Source organism: Pseudochaenichthys georgianus, chromosome 9 (genome assembly GCF_902827115.2).
Source record: "Pseudochaenichthys georgianus chromosome 9, fPseGeo1.2, whole genome shotgun sequence".
Taxonomy (NCBI): domain Eukaryota; kingdom Metazoa; phylum Chordata; class Actinopteri; order Perciformes; family Channichthyidae; genus Pseudochaenichthys; species Pseudochaenichthys georgianus.
The window spans coordinates 42,294,151-42,300,739 of NC_047511.1; positions in this window are offsets into that span (position 1 = coordinate 42,294,151).

The following is a 6,589-nucleotide window of genomic DNA, read 5'->3' on the forward strand; positions in this document are numbered from 1 at the left end:
GAAATACAACATGTTTTGTCCTCGTGTAAACAGCACCTTAGATAACGGGACCTTTCACCCCTAACCAACCTTTGGTTTAGTTTGGACTTTCAGACTTTTACTTTGATCCAGACTAAAGAATTTGATCCCAGTCTACAGAGTAATTCAATGTGGAGCATTTAAAACATCCCGATATATTTACAAAAAACAATGTGGACAATATATCAATTTACAATATTAGGCTATATGTTGATGTTCAAATATGATTTTTTTTATAAATGAGTGGCTCTGCGCTGACGTTGTGTTTCTAAAGAGAGAGCGGGTCCAGCACCACTTGAAATGATTTAAACTTGGACCTCATTACACCTTTCTGACCTTTTTCAACGCACAACCAATCAGGCGGCAGCTGTTTGCAGCGCCACAAGCAGAGGAGGTAACCATACAAATGAAACTTAACAGTCTGTTTTCACCACAAGGCACTGCGCCCAAACCTCGCGGTGAGCAAAGACACAATTGCATATCATGTGAATGCAGTATTAGGGCTTGAAGGTGAATTAAGGACTTCACTTAAGCCTTTAAAAACAGGGAATGACACTCAATATCCTAAATCTAAGATGATATGTGGTCTCATATTCCAATTACTTCTATATAGACTCTGATTGCACTATTTCTAATCTATGTTATTTGTGTTAATTTGTATTTACTTGCACTATTTTATCTGTTTTATTGTGTTGCACTGTTGGAGGAGCCTGTGAGGTCATTCGTACTGTATGTACACATGACAATAAAAGCCTTGAAACCTTGAAAAAACATCCTCAGATCTGTCACAACACTAATACTATGGGATAATATTCCTGCGTGAGATAACTCGACCCCACTAATAAAACGATAGAACAGCAAATACAAAAAAATATATAGAAATTAGTAATAAAAAGATCGATGAAAGAATGTGAAACAAATGTAAAGGAAAAAACGAAATATTTAGACAGTATGCGAGGCTTTGGAGGATACAAAAAAGCAGAAGCCAAACAACAACACGAGTGAACTATTGAATCGTGTTCACTCCTTTTAATTTACCTCCAGAAATGGAGCAACTCTTCAGATCACCTTCACACCTAGCCCTGCGGCATATGAAAGGTTCACTCCCTGCAGAGATAAGTGCTATAGGTTCTGTTGAGTTGCCTCTCAGAAAAATGCTCCGGGTGTGACTGTAGGTGGTCGGGCAGGCCTCCCTTCTAGGGCCTTAGTTAGCTCTTCTAGTGCCATCATTAGCTCAGTGAGTTCTGTCAAGGAGCTGTGAGAAGTTGGCGAGAGCACTTGTATTTACAGCGTGAATGTGTGAGGAAAACACCCGAGCAAGGAGTGGACGCAGAATGACACATCGAACATCATTGCAAATCGACGCAACTCATGAATATGGATTCTATTGATCTAAATGTAAACATCAACATGCAAAAATAATGCAAAAATGCTATGAAGCTGATGTTTAGGAGGTATCATGTTTATTTAAACAGGCGCACTATCTTAGTTTTAGGTGAAGGCATGTCAACATGTGTTTTTTAGCACAAAACAAAATGAGGTATAGGTAAAGCTGAAGGGAGCCTGTTCTGCAGCCGCCAACTGGAAGCTTTGGGGGGAGTATTTAAGGTCTTCTTTATATTTAGTTGTACAATTGTTTGCACCGAGCAGTGGTGCTAAACAGATTATCATAGGCCACAACCTTGTAGAGAAATAATAAAAAGTACATTATTATTTCATTGTTTTACTTGCTGGTTTAAACGTGTGCATACTTAGTTTTATGTTGTTGTAAGTATATTCATATATATTGGGGCGGTGGTGGCGAAGTCGATAGGGACTTGGCTTGGGAACTGGAAGGTCACCAGTTCAAGTCCCTGCAAGACCAAGTGCTACCGAGGTGTCCCTGAGCAAGGCACCGTTCCCCACACTGCTCCCCGGGCGCCGTTCAAAATGGCAGCACACCGCTCCTAACACCAGGATGGGTCAAATGCAGAGAAACAATTTCCCCACGGGGGATTAATAAAAGTCCATCTTAATTCCCTTACTTGATTTGCAGTATGCTTCTGCTGATGTAATAAAGTACATGGGTAACACTTTACAATAAGGTACACAAAATGTGCTTAATTACTGAGGAACTACTCATTAACTACTCATTAACTATCTAGTCGTTCCTGAGTAACTAAGGTACACAACATGTGCTTAGTTACTGCTTAGTTACTGAGGAACGACTAGATAGTTCATGGTTAGTTAATGAGTAGTTCCTCAGTAATTAAGCACATTTTGTGTACCTTATTGTAAAGTGTTACCTTATTTATGCACATAGCACGATGTGATAAAGTAGGTATTCGACCAAATGATTCCCCATATTGTTGGGACACAGACTATACGTGTAGTAGAGAAGTATTTGTGGTGAGAAGGAGATGTTTCTTTGTGTTTTATCTTATGATGTAGTCATTACTAGTCTCCTTGTGGTGCAGAATCATCTGATACTGATACTACATGAAACGGTTTGTGGAAGAGGATGTGTGATTGTTTTATAACACCTGATCGATCGAGATATTTGTATAAGAGTATGTAAACGTACTATATGTACCCTTGCAAGTCTGCGCTATATCTCGTCTTGTTTATTAAATATTTGTATGATAATGTAGTCATGGATCCCTTCGATCGTGTCTTTGCATTTAGGAACTACATTTACATCCCATAACTACCATTATCTTTCTGCTGTGTGTATGCTCTGTACTCAGTCAGGAATATGCATTTAAATGACCTGATAGTGTCACAGTCTTAAGGAGAACCCAAATGCAGCACTCGAGAAACCAAGGAGAATTGGTAATATCCTTTATTGGAGATTCCACTGGATCGGAGGAATACCAACCGGGCAGTATAACGCACCGGAGGACAGCGGGCAGAAGGTGAGTCAGGGACAGGCAGAGGGTCAGGGAGTAAGCGAGGCGGTCAGCGTGGATACAGGCAGGGTCGGATAACAGGCCAGGCAGGATAGTCGAGGGACAGGCAGGATCAGGAAACAGGCAGAGCAGGCAGGTCGGGGACAGGCAGGGTCGGAACCGGGTAGGCAATCTAGTGTTGAACGCGGGAGAGACAAGCATGAGGCAAAGTACAATCTGGCAAAGAGTGTGTGTCAGGTGCGAGTTTAAATACTGGCAGAAGCTAATGGGTGCAGAAGAGAAAGAGAGTGAGTTAACGAGTGGGTGTGGAAAACAGGTGAGACAGGTGAATGGAAAACTACTGGTGAATGATGGAGCAGACTATGACAGAACCCCCCCCTTAATGGACGGCTCCTGACGTCCCTAAATGCTAATCTACAGATGAAGGTGGGAGGTGGGATTAGTACTCATCTGAAAAAGTTCTTTCCGCCTCCCTCTCCTGCCCCCTGTGGGAATCTGCATCTTCATCAGAAGCCTGCCCCTCGCTGTCCTCCTCTGACGAGCTGACGGTAAGAGGAGAGACTCTCCCTGTGTCTCTGCCCGTCAACGTGACGGTCTTAGACGGTTGCTCGGGATTACGCCGATGGAACTCCCTGATGAGCCGGGGGTCCAACACATGACGAGCTGGAACCCAACACCTCTCCTCAGGGCCGTAACCCTTCCAGTCCACCAGGTACTGGACTCCTCTTCCTCTGCGACGGGAACGAAGAAGTCGTCGGAGAGTGTACGTAGGCCCGCCGTCAATCATCCGGGGGGGTGGTGGGGGAGGGATCGCAGGAACCAAGGCACTCTCTCGGACAGGTTTGATCCTGGAAACGTGGAAGGTGGGATGGATCCGCAGAGTCCGAGGCAGTCTTAGCCTTACTGCTGCGGGATTGATTATTCTGACAATCTCAAACGGTCCAATGAATTTAGGTGCAAGTTTCTTTGAATCCACCCGTAAAGGAATATCCCGGGAGGAAAGCCATACCTTTTGGCCCACCTGGTAGACAGGTGCTTCAGAACGTCGGCGGTTGGCAGAGGAGGCGTACCGGTTGGCCGAACAGACGAGAGTTCTCCGGGCTTGATTCCAGGTCTGTCGACAACGACGGATGAAAGCCTGGACGGACGGACAGGTAACCTCCCTCTCCAGGGCCGGAAACAGAGGGGGTTGAAGCCCGTAAGCACACTGAAATGGGGACAGCTTGGTGGCCGAACTGACCAGAGTGTTGTGGGCGTACTCGACCCAGAGCAGCTGTTTAGCCCAGGCCGCTGGGTTCTTGGAGACTATACATCGTAAGGTTGTCTCCATCTCCTGGTTCTTTCTTTCTGTCTGACCGTTGGACTGCGGATGGAAACCGGATGACAGACTGACCGTGGCCCCAAGGAGCGTGCAGAATTCCCTCCAGAACACCGAGGTAAATTGAGGACCACGATCGGAAACCACATCAGTAGGCAGCCCATGGAGCCGGAACACATGGAGCAGGACCAGCTCTGCCGTCTCTTTAGCTGAGGGGAGCTTGGGTATCGGCACAAAATGAGCCATCTTACTGAATCGGTCTACCACCGTCAAGATGGCAGTGTGTCCGTTGGACGGTGGCAGACCAGTAACAAAGTCCAAAGAAATGTGAGACCAGGGGCGATGAGGGATAGGCAGAGGTCGTAGGAGACCAGCAGGAGCTTGGTGAGAAGACTTGTTCTGATTGCAAACGGGGCAGGCATTAACAAATTCCCTGGTGTCCTCCTTAAGTGTTGCCCACCAGAACCTTTGCTGGACTACCTCCCATGTGCGTTGGATCCCAGGATGGCAGGTGAGTCTGGAGTTATGAGCCAACTGGAGAACATCAGACCTCAACGTCTGCGGAACGAACAGGCGGTTCGGAGGACAGGCACTGGGTCCCGGCTGGTCCTGCTGGGCAGCCTTGACCCTCTCCTCCACCTCCCAGATGAGGGCGGCGACGAGCTGAGAAGTCGGAAGGATGGTGTCCAAGCCCCTGGGAATGTTACCTCCCTCTCCAAACTGACGAGAAAGAGCGTCAGCCTTAATGTTCCGAGAACCAGGGCGGTAGGAGAGGGAGAAATTGAACCTAGTGAAGAAAAGGGCCCATCTAGCCTGTCGGGAATTCAGTCTGCGGGCCGACCGGATGTACTCCAAATTCTTGTGGTCGGTCCACACCAGGAAAGGTTGACTGGTCCCCTCGAGCCAGTGACGCCACTCCTCCAGAGCCAACTTCACTGCTAGCAGCTCCCGGTTTCCCACATCATAATTCCTTTCCGCTGGAGTCAAACGCTTTGAAAAGAAAGCACAGGGATGGAGTTTTTGGCTGTCCATTGCTCGCTGAGACAGGATGGCTCCCACCCCCATATCAGAAGCATCCACCTCCAAAACAAACTGTCTTACAGGATCGGGTACTCGGAGGATGGGGCCGGAGGTGAACCTCGCCTTAAGGTTCTGGAATGCCTCCTCAGCCGAGGAGGACCACTGGAACATGACCTTAGAGGAGGTCAGGGCTGTGAGAGGAGCGGCCAAGGTACTGTATCCACGAATGAACCTCCGGTAGAAGTTGGCGAACCCGAGGAACTGTTGTAGCCGCTTCCGGGAATCTGGAACCGGCCAGGAAGTGACTGCATCAACCTTGGCAGGATCCATCTCGATGCTCCCTTGTCCCACGATGTATCCCAGAAAAGAGACAGAGGATGTGTGAAACTCGCACTTCTCCGTTTTAACAAACAGCGAGTTCTCGAGTAATCTCCTGAGAACCGCCTGGACGTGGTGCACGTGTTCTTTCAGTGTCTTGGAAAAGATCAGGATGTCATCCAAGTACACAAACACGTGTCGGTCCAACATGTCTCGGAGCACATCATTTACCAACGCCTGGAATACTGCAGGGGAGTTGGTAAGCCCAAAAGGCATGACTAGGTACTCGTAGTGCCCCGAGGTGGTGTTGAAGGCGGTCTTCCACTCATCCCCCTCGCGAATACGTACCAAGTGGTACGCGTTACGCAAGTCCAGCTTCGTGAATATGGTTGCTCCCTGCAACAACTCAAATGCAGAAGAGATAAGAGGCAGTGGGTATCGATTCTTGATTGTAATGTTATTAAGACCCCGAAAGTCGATACTGGGCCTTAGGGTCTTGTCTTTCTTCTCTACAAAGAAGAACCCTGCGCCAGCAGGTGATGAGGACGGGCGAATAATCCCAGCCGCCAGAGCGTCATTGATATAAGTCTCCATGGAAACTCTTTCCGGAGCAGACAGGGAGTACAATCGACCCCTGGGAGGGCTGGTGCCGGGATGCAGGTCGATGGCACAGTCGTAGGGCCGGTGTGGTGGTAGGGAAGTAGCCCTCGACTTGCTGAATACTTCCTTGAAGTCCAGATATTCCGGTGGAACTCCTGTAACATCCAGAACTTGGCTGGGGTTCCCCGAGCGTTGAGGCACGGCAGCCTGTTTCAGACAGATCTGATGACAAGAGGGGCTCCATCCCAAAATGGCTCCCGTTTCCCAGTCAATATTAGGGTTGTGGCGGCGGAGCCATGGGTAACCCAGGATAAGCGGAATATGTGGAGACCGGAGAACATGAAACTGAATAGTCTCGTGATGGTTCCCAGACAGGAGCATGTGAACGGGTACAGTCTGATGAGTCACTGTCCCCAGCAGGTGACCG